This window comes from Schistocerca serialis, chromosome 3, assembly GCF_023864345.2.
Source record: "Schistocerca serialis cubense isolate TAMUIC-IGC-003099 chromosome 3, iqSchSeri2.2, whole genome shotgun sequence".
Lineage (NCBI taxonomy): Eukaryota > Metazoa > Arthropoda > Insecta > Orthoptera > Acrididae > Schistocerca > Schistocerca serialis.
In genome coordinates this window covers 836,297,595-836,315,979 of record NC_064640.1, presented here as the reverse complement: position 1 = coordinate 836,315,979, position 18,385 = coordinate 836,297,595, and the positions used below count along the sequence as shown (strand labels likewise).

General features: G+C 42.9%; 1 protein-coding gene across 7 annotated transcripts in view; it reads left to right on the top strand.

Annotated features, from left to right (window-relative positions):
- The window catches only part of LOC126470878 (inositol hexakisphosphate and diphosphoinositol-pentakisphosphate kinase), a 591,274-nt gene that overhangs the window by 121,517 nt on the left and 451,372 nt on the right, over positions 1–18,385 (top strand). The window lies entirely within an intron of this gene.

The following is an 18,385-nucleotide window of genomic DNA, read 5'->3' as shown; positions in this document are numbered from 1 at the left end:
TACTATTATATCTTCATGTACGTGTATACTCTGCAAGTCACTATACAGTGACACTGTTAGACTCAAATTGAAATTACTTTGCGACTGACATTTCAGCAAATAGAATGGTAGGGGCCAGTCGCCATCCAGTCATAGTTCGTTCTCGAGCACCATGTGCTTGCTGTGTTGCCATTTTGTAGGTACGAGGTGGCTGTATCTAAAGTGCAGATACTAACAGAGGCCCCTTTTGCACTGTAATTGTCGTATAGCAGCAAAAAATGGTAGGTATGCTAATTGTTAATCTTCTAATTGTTAATCTTCAACAGATTTAAGCTGGAAGAAAATTGGTTCCACATTTGGGCACCAGGTGCAAATCTGGCACTGTGAGTGCAGGAAAAATGTTTAAAAATGTTTCCCTACGTAATAGATTAGGAACTAGTTGTGGGCAGAACAGGTCAAACAACTGAAAAAGGCATAATGTTGATTTTAATATGAACTCTCTTGCATGAAAACAATGGTTTCTGCGCAGTTGCACTCTTCAAAAGCAGGAATCACGTGCTGTACAAGGTCGTCTTGAGAATGTGCGGATGTCACAGGACACCTCTAAGTGTGTTCTCTTAAAACAAGATCGGACTGAGAATAAAGTTAGTTACGAATCCACAACACACAGTTACATACTGTGAGTGCAGTGGCTCTTCATGCATAACACGTGCTTTGACAGTACCCCAGCATCAACTGTTCACTGTATTCACTGCACCATGTAGTGTACAATGTACAGTCGTGAACAAAACGAGCGAGATCTCTCGCCTTTTCGTTATGCTGATCCGCACAGCTTTTAAGTCTTCTACATAGCATAACAGGCAAGGCGACGAAGTGCTGCCAACATACTATGCACCGCCGTGAAACTGCAAAACTATCTGAACTTTGTCAGACTATTTTCAGTCATGCGTAAGACTATATTAATGCTGATTAGTGTGTTAAACACAGCACGTAAATATAAGATATAAATGAAAGAAGAAACGCTAATTAGTATGGACTGTACTAATAAAAATGAATTTCAGCTTATCGAGATAACATAACTGTTGTAGTAAGGCAAAGTACCCCATATCGTTACGAAATAGCAAGATAATATGCGCATTCGGTGGCGAAACGGTCTGTGTCAACATTCAATACGTGAAGATTCATAAGAAAATTTAGTTAAAAATCATTCAGTGGCACACGTAAGTAAATTCAATTATTCGTGAAATCTTCTCGGGTGATCAGCCGAGTAAAGGCGTCGTCTTCTCGCAACGTTTCGAAGGGTTTCGTACCCATCATCTTCAAGCGAAGATGATGGGTACGAAACCCTTCGAAACGTTGCGAGAAGACGACGCCTTTACTCGGCTGATCACCCGAGAAGATTTCACGAATGGAATACGCCGAGAAAGTCTCAAATCACAAAATTCAATTATTGACAGAAGCGGAAAAAGTAGGCAGTAACAAGTATGAAATTCTACAAGTGTTTCATATTGACATCCACAGGGCGCCGGAGAGAATAAAGGTAGCAATAAAACGTATTGAGGGCGCGAGAATTTCTTAAAATTGCTTTACTGATAGTCTATCTGCCTCCATCGAGATTAGAACCGAAAAACAAACCAGGCCCTGCCTCGCAGTAGCAAACACCTTTCACTACGCTAGCAGACTTCCCAGGCAAACAGCCCTCTATTATTACCCCAGACATGAATACGCCGGCAATTTCTCAATGAAAATGGCAAAATGGTCTGCGGTTTCTGTTGCACAGAGCTTTCTGGACTCAAAAAACATTAATTTTCTACCTTTATGTCACCGCTTATGTGACAATGAAAGATTAGCGTCAAACCTCCTTGCCTAGGGACGTCAGATGAAAGTTGATGTCGTCAAGCCCTGAATGAAAATTGCGCAACGGATAACTGGGGACGGGAACTTGAGAGCGCTACCTAGAGAGCGTGCCCTTTCTGTACGATACTAGTCAAGGGGTTTGAGGGCCCACACGCTGAAGTAGCAATTGTTCCAGTTTACAGATATTACAATTTTACAACTTACAGCTCGGGTATATTATATACTAATCTGCACGCACATTTCTACGGGCAAGACGAAATTGCGTTGGCCAAATATATACCACCAAAGTCTCCCAATATTTCACATGGGACATCCACTATGTGAGGAGGATAACGGGCAAACTGAGGACCAGATACATTAACACAGGGGGTCAAATTTCCGAAACTAAACGAGAACATTCATTTCCTTGCACAATCCGAAGCTGGAAATAAAAGAATTAATGCAAATATTCAAATACCTCTCTTCCACGTGTGAACATCGAGACAGACGCACTGAGGGCATGTCTCCTCACTTACCCGTCTTCTGTAACACTCCTAGAATATCGCGGGCACCCAGAGGTCTTCCTGGGCCCCAGTGGAGGGGATGGTCGAACCACTTGGCCGTGACCAACCTCTCCACCCCAAATCTTGTGACACTGGAACGTCTTTGACTTTTACCTGCCTGTGCTGTCTCTCTGATCCCCTACCCAGAAGTAAGGTTGGCACTACTATACTGCAGAACTACTTCCAACTAAGATTTGGCCACGCTTTATGGAAAGGTGTAAAGAGGATTATGAAAGTTCATGCGCAGATTCACATTCACGTACAACAAATGCATAATACACAACACATATAAATACGTAATATGAATCCTGACACATTTCTTTCCATCCGTCCACATGGGTTCTGTTGCACCCGCGGCCGGCCGCGTCGTGCAATAAAATTGGCGGCGGAGCCGCCTCCGTTAGTATTTACCGGTGCGAGCGAGCAGCGAAACATACTGCTTATGTAGCGGAAACTGCTGTACCGTGTCATCACCCCATGCGTGGATAGAAAGAAATGATCCGGAATGTTCTTCTCATGGGAGGACAATTCTGGTTCATTTCTTTTACCAATGTTATGTTCTATGCTTACGTAAAAATAAAAATGAAAACAATTACAAACAATAGTTTGTGCTATAGAGGAGGTTAAAAAAATTGCAACGTCCTGCTCTCTGGCATGAACGAATATTCTCGTCACGAGCGGAGCAAATATGGGACCACTTGGCATAAGGAGGTGACATTTAAACAACATAGCAAGTGAATAACATAGGAAATGTCTAAATTAACATCCTAGCCAAACAGGTGATGACCATTCAAAATCATTCATCTTGTGATGAAAATTTAAATTAAAATGAACCACAGAAATGTCATTTGTAAAATCAGATGGTGCTGCCTTGGACATGTAAAAATCTGATTGAAAAGTGCAAGATCAACAAAAAAATGCAATAATGTTAAAATAATTAATGAAAGAAATTACGTTAAAATGAACCAAAGAAATGTCATTTGCAAAATCAGATGGTGCTGGCATATTTATTTATTTATTTATTTATTTATTTATTTATTGATTTATGTAACCTGGCAAGATTAGGGCCATCAGGCCCTCTCTTACATCTAACCAGGCATTCTACTTATTTTACATTCATATGTTTTAGCAGGCATGTTAAACTACATCTAGTACAAAAAGTGAAATAAACAATTTGAAAGGTACACCTGGAAAAATACATACATATAGAGTTTATATTCTTAGGTCACAAGTACTGTTATAATTAGACATTATTGAAGAGACAGATTTTAGATAGGAGTGCCGGCAGCAGGGAGTATGAGGGAGACTCATGGTGAAGGGAGGAGAAGAATAGAGACATGATGAAACATAATTAAGGAAATATAAAGGAAAAGAAGATTGCGTGGCTAATAGAGAAAGATGAAGAGGAAGGCATCTCAGGAGCAAGATAGGAGACGCTAGCTTTGCTATTTGACTGATGAGGGGATTGTCCTTGTACATTAATTTTGTGGAGAACTTTGTGAGGATGATAGTAGGAAATGCTTCAACTTCTTCTTAAAAGCAGCAGGAGATCGAATTTTGCGCAAGGTAAGGGGCAGTTTGTTCCAGAGGCGGACAGCGGCAACTGAGAAGGAGTTTGCAAAAGTTTTTGTTTTGTGAGTGGGCACAGTTAGGATACCAAATAAGAGTGACCTCGTGTTTCGATTATGATGACATGACAGGTTTTTAATCTCTGAAGCAAGGTACTGGGGTGCTTGCGCGATGAGGAGTCGGTGGAGTAGACATAGAGTGTGGTAGTCACGCAATTTGTCCGGCCGCAGCCACCCTAGCTCGGAGTATGAAGCACTAACATGATCATATCGGCGAATGTTGCAGGTGTAACGCACACAGGCATTCATGGTTAGCTCTAGCCGTCTTTTGTTTTCACTACTCATGCCTTGTTGAATCACATCACAATAGTGCAGGTTCGGTAGAACAAGTGCTTGCACGAGCTGGCGTTTCAAGTCCTGTGGAAATATGTTCCGAAACTTTTTGAGAGCATAGAGACAAGCAGACGTCTTTCGGCACACTGCGACTGTATTCTCCGCCCAGTAGAGATGCTCATCCAAAGTTACACCCAAGTTCTTCACTGTTTTCTGATATGGTATTGGAGTACCGTCGAGCAGAATAGGAGGTAGCTGTTCGCGGAAATCTGAACTTATTAATTTCTGATGGGCTATTAAGATTACTTGCGTCTTTTTTGCATTTAGTTTAAGCCCCAGGTTTTTCGCCCATCTCACTACTGAAGACAGATCATCATTCATCTGAGCGATTGCAGTGTTTACATCTTCAGGTCTGACGCTTAGGTAGAGCTGGAGGTCGTCGGCATAGAAATGATATTTACAGGAGGACAGAACCGACGAAATATCGTTGACATATAAAGAAAACAAAAGTGGTCCTAAGACTGATCCTTGTGGCACTCCCGAGCAAACATGTTTCCAGGAAGATTTTTCATTTACGCAGACAACACATTGCTGTCTGTCTTTTAAGTAGCTTTCAAACCATCTCATTGCACTATCAGAGAAATTAAGCTGTTGCATTTTTCTGAGCAATATGTCAAAGTTAACAGTGTCAAAAGCTTTGCTGAAGTCCAGTAGCGTCAATATTGTTGCCTTTCGATTGTCGATGGCATATTTCAGGTCATCAGTTACTTTAATTAGAGCAGTGTTTGTGCTGTGATGTTTACGGAAACCGGATTGAAATTTGTCATATAGGCTGAATTCATGCAAGTGTTCAGTGATTTGGTCATGAACAATATATTCAAGTGCTTTGGAAACAGCAGGCAGTATGCTAATTGGTCGGTAATCACTAGGCAGTTGCGGGTTTTCGATCTTAGGGATGGGTCGAATTAGGCTTCTTTTCCATGCAGTAGGATATATTCCGTTCACGAGGGAAAAATTAAATATGTCAGTTAAGACAGGTACTAAGATATCGGCAACATTCTTAATCATCGTTATACCGATACTGTCGTTGCCTATTGCATCAGAAGAGATTCTCATTATTGCTTTTCTTGCCGTATTTGTTGTTACATGTTTTAGATGGAAGGTATCGTTGTTAGGTATCCTGTTTGGGGATTCTTGTGGACGGTAATTATCAGCTGTGCTGGTATTCAGAGGTGCAGAGAAGAATTCATTTAATTCGTTAGCTGACACATGAAAAGTAGTTTCCGATTTTGCCTTTCCGACCCCCAAGCTACGGAGATTCTTCCATAGAGTCGTGGGCGTCAGATCGCTGCATACAAGGGAGCGAGCGTGCCTGATTTTAGCATTGCGAATGCATTGTTTCACTCTGTTCCGTAGCTTTCTATATTCTTCGAAACGCTCGGGTTTCGGATCTGCCTTGAAACGCCTGTGGGCAGCATCCCTATTAGTCATCATTTGACGTAATTCAGCTGTCAGCCATGGAGCAGGAGATTTTCTTACACGGATTGTGCGCACAGGTGCATGTTTGTCATAGAGGGCAGTGAGTTTATCACCAAGTTCATTAATTTTGCCGTCGATTGTGGGTTTTCTGATTATTTGATGCCATGAGATTTCTGAGCAATCGGCTGTTAGAGCGTCAAGGTCAATACGTTTCATGTTCCTACAAGTTATGTAACGCGATTTGATCCTTGGGGGCTGCACAGAGTAGGCCAGGAATATTACATCATGTGCTGAGAGGCCAGGGGCCGATGTTTGACCAACATCTCTTACTTTGTCAGTCTGTTTCGTTGTGATTACGTCTAAAAATCCCCCTAAAAATCTCAGTGAAAAGCGCAAAATCAGCAAATAATAGCGATGATACTAAAATAATTAAGTAATGCATGAAATTGAGAGTGGTCATTGGAAAATCATTAATGTAGTAATGATAACGTCGTAATCTGTCAATAAACCTGTTGTTGACTAGTGGAATTAGACAAGAAAGCTGTGCATCTTTGTCCTTGATTGGAGGAGCTGACGTGTCTGCTTCCCATTAACTTATACTGGAATTTCCCGAATCGGGCTTAAGTGAAATGTTGACAGGTTAACTCAACTGCTAAAATGCAGAGTCCATAGACAGCAGTGTAACTGACAAAAAAGTTTTTATTATTGCTATTATATTGTGCCTCGTCAAACACTTTAGCTCCTCTCTGGGACCCTTATTTCACTCGTCAACACGTAAATAACCACATATACAAAATAATACACAAGTACACAAACACACATAGAAATGAACTCGTTGACACCCTATTATTCTGCAGTTTTGTCACACGGTAGTTTCACTGGGTATTGGGTGCTGGTGTGGACGTCTCTTCTAAAGGCGACTTGGAGGATAGGCTACTAGGGAACCACAACACTGAAATGGGGAGCTGGCGGCGGCGTTGAGTGTAACGTCCGTTGTCTCGCCCAGGTTGTTTTCTCTATACAGCAGCCCGCAACGTTGCCTCTCGCCCAGTTCCATCTCCTGCTGTACTGTAACGACGCGTATGACTCAATGATTTTTTGTTGGAAATATGACCATGTGCAAACTTCGTCGCATACGTCGTTTACAAAACACTTCAAAACAAATTATTTAAATTCTTTTAAAGTTCTCTATAAAAGATTCTTGAACGAAACTGTAATTAAAACGCCTTCAGTTGAGTCGTTTGTGCAAAATTACGTCACTCAGTCCAGCTGGTTTGCGCAAACTTTTGAAATTTAGATGTCGTTTATTTCTTCTTGGAAATTATATTCTTGCAAGTTATCTTATTTTTCCCATATTAAAATCAGAGTGTAAAACCTTTAAGATTCAAAAAATCGAAATCAAACTCTTCTGAAAATTAATATCTTGGAAAAATTCAGTAATAGTTCTTCCTCAGTATAACTCTTCATAAATAATTCTCGAACACGCATTTAAGCTTTAGAGCATACAGTGTTTTATTGTCTTCGTATATGCTACATACAGATGTGAATACCAGACTCGACAAAACAGAACTGAACAAAATACAACATGAACTAAACATTCTGTGAAGTCATTACAATGGAAAAGTACAGATTTTTATTTATTTGAATGTAGGAGGTTCGACGCAACAACCCGGTCAAGGATCTTCTGCTGCCCTTTGGCCGTTGACCGGCGACGTCTAGTGGCCAGCAATTTTCTTTCTGGTTCCGGCAGTGAAGATGCTGTTTCCGCGAGTTGCGCTGCTCTCTCCTAACATGAAACATACAAAACAAAAATACAAAACTTTAAATATTTTACAAACATAACAAAATATTTCAAGTACATAAACGAAACACTAATTTCGCGTCCCATTACACTGCGTCCATTCAATGGGGGCGGTTCGACGGTGGAGATTTGCAGGACAACGCCGTTCGTCGGCCCTGTCTCGTTATCGATAAGCCAGCGTGGCAGTTGTCTGCATATTGTGGAGGGATGCGTCTGACGACACACGCCCCCTTCTTTGCCGCATCGTCTCGTGATTGGTATCAGCCGGTGCCTGTGGTATTGGCGACATGCCCCCTTCTGCTGGTACGCGTCGGTGGTGAGACCCGCCCCCTTCTGCTGGTACGCGTCGGTGGTGAGACACGCCCCCTTCTGCTGGTACGCGTCAGTGGTGAGACACGCCCCCTTCTTCTGGTGCTGCGTGCCAGTGGTGAGACGCGCGCCCTTCTGCGTCGCATCATTTCGTGGTCGCTGCCAGCTAGAACGTATGGAATTGACGAGACACGCCACTTTCTGCTGGTGCGCGTCAACGGCGAGACACGCCCCCTTCTTCTGGTGCTGCTTGCCAGTGGTGAGACGCGCGCCCTTCTGTGTCGCATCATCTCGTGGTCACTGTCAGTTGGTGCGTGTGGTATTGGCGAGACACGCCCTCTTGTTCTGGTGCTGCATGCCAATGGTGAGACACGCACCCTTCTGCGTCCGGCGGCGTCTAATGTTGGTGCGGCGCACGTATGTGTCTCGTGTACCGTCAGACAGCAATTGGACGCCCTATATACTGCGCGTCCCCAGTTTGGCGCAGGTGCGCAGCGTTATTCGTTGCAGGGCGCCGTTGTCTGGACAGTGGGCGTTGCCTTACTTCAGCGGCCGTCTGGGCGAGAGCCGCGTTGGGTTCGGTGACCTAGCTCGGCATGCGTCACGCGTTCCCTTTCGCTCGTCAGGCGACTGGCGCGGGGGGGATGCACCGGCTCTCAGCTGGCTACTGCGAGGGTCTCGTGGTGCCGCCGTTGCCGCTTGTCAAATGTCGTCCAATATTTGATCAAATCTAGGGCCTCGCTGTAGATTTGATCAAAGAAATCGCTTGTCTTCTGTTCACTGCAATGTGACATGTTACCACATGGAGCGCTAGCAAAGCTACAGCATTCTGTCGTCTGTAGTGTTTTTATAAACATTGCGGGTAAATACAATTGGTGTGTGCCGACAACTACAAAATTAATAGAGATGTATGAAGCCGATGAGGCACCCTGAATACAAAAATAGATTAAGAAGATTGGAGACCTGACCTGACCTGACCTAATCTAACCTAACCCAACCCTCTCTTGTAGCAAGGGATCGGAGTGTTACAGTGAGCCTGTCTTCTGAAGATGTAGCAGTTCTTGAGTGAATATTGTGCTTTGTGATATGAGGATACACTTCACTGAGCACATGCAGAAATGTATGCTCATCCATTCTTAAGTGATTAATGTACGAATTGACGTCTTCCACTGTAAGCTCACGTAACAAGTTTTGTTGAATGCTTTTATCGTGTCGTCGTAAAACCCACGGCTTCACCCAGATTAGATTAGTTTTTCGTTCCATAGATCCATGCTGAGGAGATCCTCGTGGATGTGGAACACATCAATTTTTTTAAGCTGAAATAACAATACTAATAGTATGAGTAAATACAATACATCATTTGTTTCTATTAAAAATTTTGTCAATGGAGTAGAAGGAGTTGGTCACTAGTAAGTCTTTCAGGCTTGTTTTAAACTGATCTTCATTTGTAACTAAATTTTTTATGTTTGCTGGCAAATTATTGAAGATGAGTGTTCCTGAGTAGTTGACCCCTTTTTGAACTAAAGTAAGTGCTTTTAAGTCCTTTTGCAGATCATTTTTGTTCCTGGTATTGTATGTATGAACTGAGTTGTTTGTTGGAAAAGAGATATATTATTTAGGACAAATTTCATTAAGGAGTAAATATACTGAGAGGCAGTAGTTAGTATACCCTGTTCTTTGAAGAGGTTTCTGCAGGAGGTCCGTGAATTTACTCCACAAATAATACGTATTACACGCTTTTGGACTCTGAAAACTTTTGTTTGACTTTAGGATTTCCCCCAAAATATTATACCATACGACATTACGGAATAAAAGTAGGCAAAGTACGCAAGGTTTTTCATTTTTATGTTGCCTATGTTTGCTAACACTCGAATTGCAAATACAGATTTGTTAGGGCGCTTCTGCAGTTCTGTGGTGTGCTCCTCCCAACTGAATTTATTATCAAGTTGTAATCCCAGGAATTAAAGACTGACAACCTTGTATGTATGGTTCCTTTCCCCCCACATCTTTTCCGCATGTGCACACAATGTAATTGCGGTAAGTGCAACTGCTGCGGTTAATAACAAGTTGTCAGCCATCTTGAACTTTGACGAAAAATTTGATGACAGTTTAATACCCCTTCTAGCGCTACGTCAAAGATCTTTGTCAAATATATTTGACGGAATATTTGATCAAATCTTTGATCAAATCTTTGACAAAAAAATTTGATAGTGTAATACCGGCCTAACCGCCTGCGCTGCTGCCGCCCTGACACGCTCGCCGTAGACGCCTGGTGTGAGCTGGGATGCCGTGGACTCGCGGCGTACTACGTCCGCGGAGAAACTTGTGACATCTTTTCACAAAGTTTACATATCTTATTTTCTTACATACATAACAAGGTCGTCCAGGCAAGACAAAATTATGTGGCTGTTCCTAGGTTCCTAAAGCTACAACATTGACCCAAGATAAATATGAACTGATTTCTCTATTGACAATAAGCACAGCTATAGTTGAATTCTTTTATCTTGGCGGCTCGCGCATACCCGCCCAGACGCGGGAGATGCTGCGTTGCCAGTTGTACGCGCCAAGAGAAGCAGCGCCGTAGTATTGTTCGCAAACTTACGTTTAGGGGGGAGCGCGCAGTTTATGAAGTAAAGCCACCGCAGCCGCATTAACCCTTTCGCTGCAACAGAGACGTGCCCCCCGCATTCCGCGCTGTGCGCGATTTTGTCATCACTGCACTGCTCGCATGTGCTGACACTTTGTGCCCCGACTGCTTTGACACACTTATCATTCGATTTCACAAAAGCTATTTGGCCCAAAAATTTGATTTTTACCCATCTTCTTGATTGATACCTTCCACCCATAAATGACTTAATTTTGTTTCGTCAACGCAGTTATTGTGCAGATTAAATGTAGTAAACCATTGCACGAAATTTTGAAGAGTTTGCAGAGGCAAAAGTCTATAGCGTGTACTTTCCGTATGGTCGATTTTAGTTGCCACAATGTTGAGAATGAAATGTGGACAATCTACCTAAATTTCATATAAAATTTACTGCATAACAATATCTCATTTAAGTACCAGATAGGTGTCTTATGTAATACTGAAAAATATTCCGTCTTTCGCGACAGTAATAAAAGTTCTATTTATACCAGAGTCATTTCGCTTTTTTCTAAAAGGTTCTGATTAAAACAAAATTGCCGAAGTACAGAAAACTGAGTTGTGGACGTAATAAAACATAGAAACTATAATATATTGTCAGTGAGGCGCAATGCGCAAAAAAAATTTGTGTTTGTCACAACGGACAGCAAATACTTGCCAAAACATAGATCAGTTGACGAAAACATTGAATATGATGATGCCAAAGCAACGAAGCAAAGAATTGCGTCAGACAATCAAGCAGCTCGGCAACAGACAATCAAGTAGCTCGGCAACGTACAAGCCGAAATTCTGCTCTAAATAATACTTTTAATACTGTCGCAAAGAATATATTTCAATATGAATAGTAAAACAGTGACTGCGGAAGAGAAGATATACAAACAAAACAGATAACATGAATATTTTGTGTGTGCCTTTTCATTGTTTTTAATTGCTGTTAAAAGAAACATTGGGACAAAATTAGAAAAACCGAAAACTTATTATGATTATAACCAAGAGACAAAGAACTAGAAATTTCAAAAAATTACATTCAAACGAATAAAATTCATAAAGTAAGACACTTCGATACTGTTTTTAAATAAACAAAATATTAAGCACCTAACAAGGTTTGAACTCAGAACCTTAACCAGTACGCTAACGCAGTTCGTTGTTAGAATCATCTTCTGGAGGACTCTAAAATGTCACGCAAAATACCGACAAACACTGTCGGTATGATTATGAATTATTCACGTTTCGTCGAAGTACAACAGGAAATAAACAATTACCGCTGTTCTTTATTGGGAAAAAGCGGTTCGTGAGAATGATGCAAACACCTTTCCTTGCTATCGCCTGAATTAGGAGGCTTATTGCTTGTTTGGTTTAATTAATTAATAGAATATGAAGCAATTGGTATGAAGAATGCTTTTTCCATACCTTCTATAAAAGAAAGTCTGCTATCAAGACATTGCTTTTGTTCAATTACTTTATTTATGACAGAACGTTTCTAAAACTGAAGCCACTCGTCCGTGGTCTGCACTGCAGTCAAGGCCTGTCAACGTCGTTCTCTTTTCATTGGCTGACTGTGTTTTGTGACGTCAGATGCGCAGAACGAATGTAAACTCGGCCGCCATCGTAAATGACCCGCACTTTAGTCATGAAAATAATGAAGTGAAAATGGTTCTAGTTATGACCGGTGTCATAGATGTACAATAATAAATACGTCGTTGAAGACTCATAAAACAAAATACTTCTACGAATGTGGCATGACATTGTTGACAGTTAAAACACATATATTGGAAATGAGATCAAAATGGTGTCAGGTGGTTTTGGAAAAATTCCATCACCAATCTACTCTGTGTTTAGTTAAAAGTTACTCCCACAACTACCAAGAAATATTGAACTGAGCCAACTACTTCTACTGTACTCAACGTAGCATTTAGGCGTGATTACATGAAAAATGCCACTGCCTAATACTTAGGCCGAGTTCATCGTGTTACTACACACATGTAATACAAATCACCTACTTGTCTACATGTGTCTAAGATACGTACATGGAGTTACTGTTAGAGGATAAATTAAGCATAAAATTTACACTAAGGGCAAAACAAAACAAAATATTGTCATGGAACGACACAATACTATACCAGCTTTACCACAGTTGTTCTATGTTGGCCTCTTGAAGGTTTCCAGCCTGTAATTACATGGTTACCCTTACTTTGTTTCGTCAGTAGGATGTTGGGAATGAATTGCCGATGTTTTAGCAGATCTTTGTCTCCTGGATTCATTTATCCGCTCTTTTCTTTGGCTCTGTAGGTATATTTCAGGCACACATAAATATGTATTCTTATTAGGTGTATTAGATCACCAACATTTAAAGGACACGGTTCTAACAGTATATTAGCTTACACTCATCATTTAAAAGGTATTTACTTTTTGAGATGTATGTATATTACTTGTTCCATTTATTTGTTTCTGGTTTCTTTGCGCAGATTATTGGCGTTGTTAATCGCCTGCCTCGATTCCTCTTTTACTGCGGTCTTGATTTTATCCTTCTTCTATACATCGGTTGTCTTCATCGTATTCCTGAAATACACACTGCAGGGCTTTCCTTATATCAGGGTCCATTCTACAAAATCACATTGCATTGCAATTCATGGCGCACTTTTAGGCGCAGACAGCCTCCGTTACGGGCTGTTCATGCTCAGTAGACCACTGCACAGCATCTTTATCGACGGGCAATGGCGCTCTTTGCGGCGCATCCTACTCCATAACCTAAACCACACTGCATATGTTCATTTCTCCGTTTCCCCTCTATTAGAGTATCTATGACAGTGTATCCCGTTCCTGCGTGGTTCCAACCTATTTGAGAGTACTTCTATCGCAAGCCTGCCTAGATTTAACTTGGAGACTTATTACGACAAATCTTGTCAGAGCACAACCAAAGAAACAATCGATTCAGTGGACCAGTTTACTTGCCAGTGATGGACTGTTTATGATCAGAGTGTTGTATTAACTGTGACCTTCGCTGTTTACGTTTGACATTGCCAATTGCGTACGCTATCAGGAGATGCGTTATTACTTTTATGCTATCCACAGCTTAATGTTCGTGATGTGGTGCAACCCACGACTCTTCGTCGTTCGTATTGTTTCTATTTGCACCGCGTTCGGATGTTCGACGCTTCGTACACGGAATGGTCCCACATGCAAATTAAAAAAAAACTTATCAGGGTTAAACAGATCAGTGACATCTGTCTCGCCTGGTCCACGTTCGAAATCTAGGTTCACATTCTTTCCTTCGAGAGTGAATGTTACGCAGTTTAGGCGGAAATCTATGCACGCCTGGTGTGCACACTGAAAGTCGATCCCGACGATTACTTCCACAGCAAGCGACGGAGTCACCAAGAAAACTACTGTGAATGATCGTGACTGACATGTAAAGTCGACCAGTACCTGTCGCTTTACATTTCTACCTTGCACTGCGCCACGTCCTTTCGTACGTTGCAACGGCAGTGGCGGCCACTCGCATTATGTGCATCGGGATGTTTATCGAAATAACAAAATACTGTTATTAGCCAGTAAATTTAGTAGGATAATAAACAGCGATATAACTACCAAATGAATTCTACAATGTTTCAAATTCTCCATTAGACTCGCCACAGCCAGAAAACGTTCATTAGCCGAAGTGTTTCTTAAGCTAGCTAACAATGGGAATGCTCGCACTTCTAAAACGCGGTGGCATTAATACTGGGATGTGAATTACCACGTGTATAGGCAAATGGATTTTATTTGCATTCCTGTAAACGTGATTTGGATCGAAACTGTAGCTACTATTAATATGCTGATGTATTGACTGCAATTAGAACATTTCGAATAAAGAGTGGGGGGGGGGGGAATTATTTATGCGGCCCTCCTCTTCAGTAACTGTCGTAGCTATTTTCGTTGTTAGGACTTCGTCATCTAAATCGGTAAAAATGGAACGATACTAGTCTCCCTTTCTTGACCGTCTATCTGTCTACCCAACCCTTAAGACACGTTTACCTCGATTACGGGTAGACATAATAAGCGGAAATGTATCGCACTTTCTGCGGTATACGGTCCATTGGTGGTGTAAAAAAGTGAGCTACTGTAACGGCCGTTGTATGGTGACAGTTTTGCTTCCTTGTACATTCAGCCCTTCTTGGGACCAGATACGGCCGTTTATGTAAAGAAAATTTACGCGAAAGGTCAAAAAATGGTTCTAAGAACTATGCGACCAAACTGCTTAGGTCGTCAGTCCCCTGGACCTAGAACTACTTAAACCTACCTAACCTAAGGACATCACACACATCCACGCCCGAGGTAGGATTCCAACCTGCGACTGAAGCAGCCGCTCGGTTCGTGACTGAAGCGCCTAGAACCGCTCTGCCACCGCACCCGGCGAAACCCTTTTCACCTCATGTATAAAGATAATATATACTGTCTAGTGAGGATAAACTGTATTCGCCAGCAACTCAGATAGTTTGATCACGGAACTTATACGAAACTACATTCAAATTTAGTTCGAAGTCGTCTGCAATATCTACTGGATTTCTTTGCAATCCAGACTTACGTGCCTGGAAGAGGGTTCATCGGACCACCTTCGGACTATTTCTCTACCGTCCCACTCTTTAACAGCGTGCGGGAAAAAGGACCACATAAATCTTATCTCATGAGCCCTGAATTACATTATTACTATGGTCATATCTTCCTGTGTAAGTTCCCGAGGAAATAATGTTTTGGCATTCAGAACATGTTGGTGATTGAAATTTCGTGAAAAGATCTCGCGGCAACGAAAAACGCTTTTGTTTTCATGAATGTCACCCCAACTCGCTTATCAAATCTGGGACTCTCTCTCTCCACTATTTCGTGACATTACAAATCGTGCTAACGTTCCTTGGACGTTTCTGGCGTGCACCGTCAATCACGTCTATCGAGGATCCCTTACCGCGCAGGAATACTATAGCAGTGGATGGACAAACGTAATGTAGGCAGTTTTTTCAGTAGACCTCTTACGTATTCTTAGTGTGCGGCCAATAAAACGCAGTCTTTTGTTTGCCTTCCCCACAAAAGTATGTTTGCGATCGTTCTAGCTTAAGTTTTACTGGGTACTGAGATGGTTCAAATGGTTCTGAGCACTATGGGATTTAACATCTGAGGTCATCAGTCCCCTAGACTTAAAACTACTTAAACCTAACTAACTTAAGGACAGTACACACATCCATGCCCGAGGCAGAATTTGAACCTGCGACCGAAGCAGCAGCGCGATTCCAGACTGAAGCGACTAGAACCGCTCGGCCACAACGGCCAGCTGTACTGAGATGAATTGACAGTATTTCGGCTTGTGTTTTGTCATATAACCGGAATTTAAGTATTGTTACTGGATGCAGCTTTCGTGTTTAATGCATTCCTCATTCAACAGATTACACTCCTCGTACACCACACGTAGCTGTTTCAAAGTATTTTATTGTAACCGTTCTTACCAAGTTGCAGTGGTCACCTAAACTTGCCGTTTTGAAACAAAGGAAAATATGATAGCGAAATATGGCTACTAAGAAGCGGACTATCCAAATAAACATTCCCGGTTCAAGTCGTTGCAGTAGGTCTGCTACACAGTAACGTAAATTAGGAGCAAAGTCCATTAGTAGATTGTTATCAGGAAGACCAGCCCTCATAATGCAAACTGTTTCCAAACATGTCAATGAGTAGTTGAGGAAAGTGGACGCATTCTGTTTACTGAATCGCAACGCACGCCACTTACGAGGGAACCCGCCAGGTGTCATACCCCGATCTTGCTGAAACTTCGCTCAGTGACAGAGGGGACAAAATAAGCGAACACGTGTCTCGGCTTATCTGCATACACTCGACCGCTTCTGAGAAAACGGCAGTCAAAGTTTTCAATGCGCTGTTGCTATAGTATAGATACCGTTTAGCGTGTAAGGATTCAATTGAAGCGTTGGCGCCGGCCGGAGTGGCCGAGCGGTTAAAGGCGCTATAGTCTGGAACCGCACGGCCGCTACGGTCGCAGGTTCGAATCCTGCCTCGGGCATGGATGTGTGTGATGTCCTTAGGTTAGTTAGGTTTAAGTAGTTCTAAGTTCTAGGGGACTTAATGACCACAGCAGTTGAGTCCCATAGTGCTCAGAGCCATTTGAAGCGTTGGCTCAGCGGCTACCGTCACGGCTTCAAAACTTTGCGCTGCGAGTTCGAAACCCGGTTGTTCCTTTTTTTTCTCCCCTCACTCTGAATTATCTACGAATGTTTATTTCAATTTATGTTGAAACAATGTTGTCGTTATTCGTTAATTAATTTACTGTGTAATGAAAGAAGTTAAAAAAAATAAACGAATGAGAAAATGATGTGAAATATTTGTGAATGTCCTTGCAACCTTACAGGTCGTAAGGAGGTTCAAAATATTTCACATTAGTTTGTAATTCGTTTATTATTTTTTTTAATTCATTAATTACACGGAAAGTTAATTGACGAATAACGACAACATTATTTCAGCATAAATTGGAAAAAAACATTCGTAGATAATTGTGATAGAGAAGGATGAAAAAATAATAAAAAACCAATATGATCTCGAACTCGGGAATCAAAGTTAAGAAGGAACGACGATAGCCACTGAGCCACCGCTTCAATTGCATTCTCGGGCGGAAAAGGTATCTACTCTATAGTAACAGCGCGTTGGTAACTTTGACCGTCGTTTTCTCGGAAACGGTCGAGTGTCTGCAGATAAGCCGAAACACATGTTCGCTTATTTTGTCGTTTCCTTCACTGAGCAAAGTTTCCGGACAACTAGCTTATGGCACCTGGCGAGTTCCCCTCGTTAGTCGAGTCGCTTATTACGCCCGGCGAGAACTACACTCCTGGAAATGGAAAAAAGAACACATTGACACCGATGTGTCAGACCCACCATACTTGCTCCGGACACTGCGAGAGGGCTGTACAAGCAATGATCACACGCACGGCACAGCGGACACACCAGGAACCGCGGTGTTGGCCGTCGAATGGCGCTAGCTGCGCAGCATTTGTGCACCGCCGCCGTCAGTGTCAGCCAGTTTGCCGTGGCATACGGAGCTCCATCGCAGTCTTTAACACTGGTAGCATGCCGCGACAGCGTGCACGTGAACCGTATGTGCAGTTGACGGACTTTGAGCGAGGGCGTATAGTGGGCATGCGGGAGGCCGGGTGGACGTACCGCCGAATTGCTCAACACGTGGGGCGTGAGGTCTCCACAGTACATCGATGTTGTCGCCAGTGGTCGGCGGAAGGTGCACGTGCCCGTCGACCTGGGACCGGACCGCAGCGACGCACGGATGCACGCCAAGACCGTAGGATCCTACGCAGTGCCGTAGGGGACCGCACCGCCACTTCCCAGCAAATTAGGGACACTGTTGCTCCTGGGGTATCGGCGAGGACCATTCGCAACCGTCTCCATGAAGCTGGGCTACGGTCCCGCACACCGTTAGGCCGTCTTCCGCTCACGCCCCAACATCGTGCAGCCCGCCTCCAGTGGTGTCGCGACAGGCGTGAATGGAGGGACGAATGGAGACGTGTCGTCTTCAGCGATGAGAGTCGCTTCTGCCTTGGTGCCAATGATGGTCGTATGCGTGTTTGGCGCCGTGCAGGTGAGCGCCACAATCAGGACTGCATACGACCGAGGCACACAGGGCCAACACCCGGCATTATGGTGTGGGGAGCGATCTCCTACACTGGCCGTACACCACTGGTGATCGTCGAGGGGACACTGAATAGTGCACGGTACATCCAAACCGTCATCGAACCCATCGTTCTACCATTCCTAGACCGGCAAGGGAACTTGCTGTTCCAACAGGACAATGCACGTCCGCATGTATCCCGTGCCACCCAACGTGCTCTAAAAT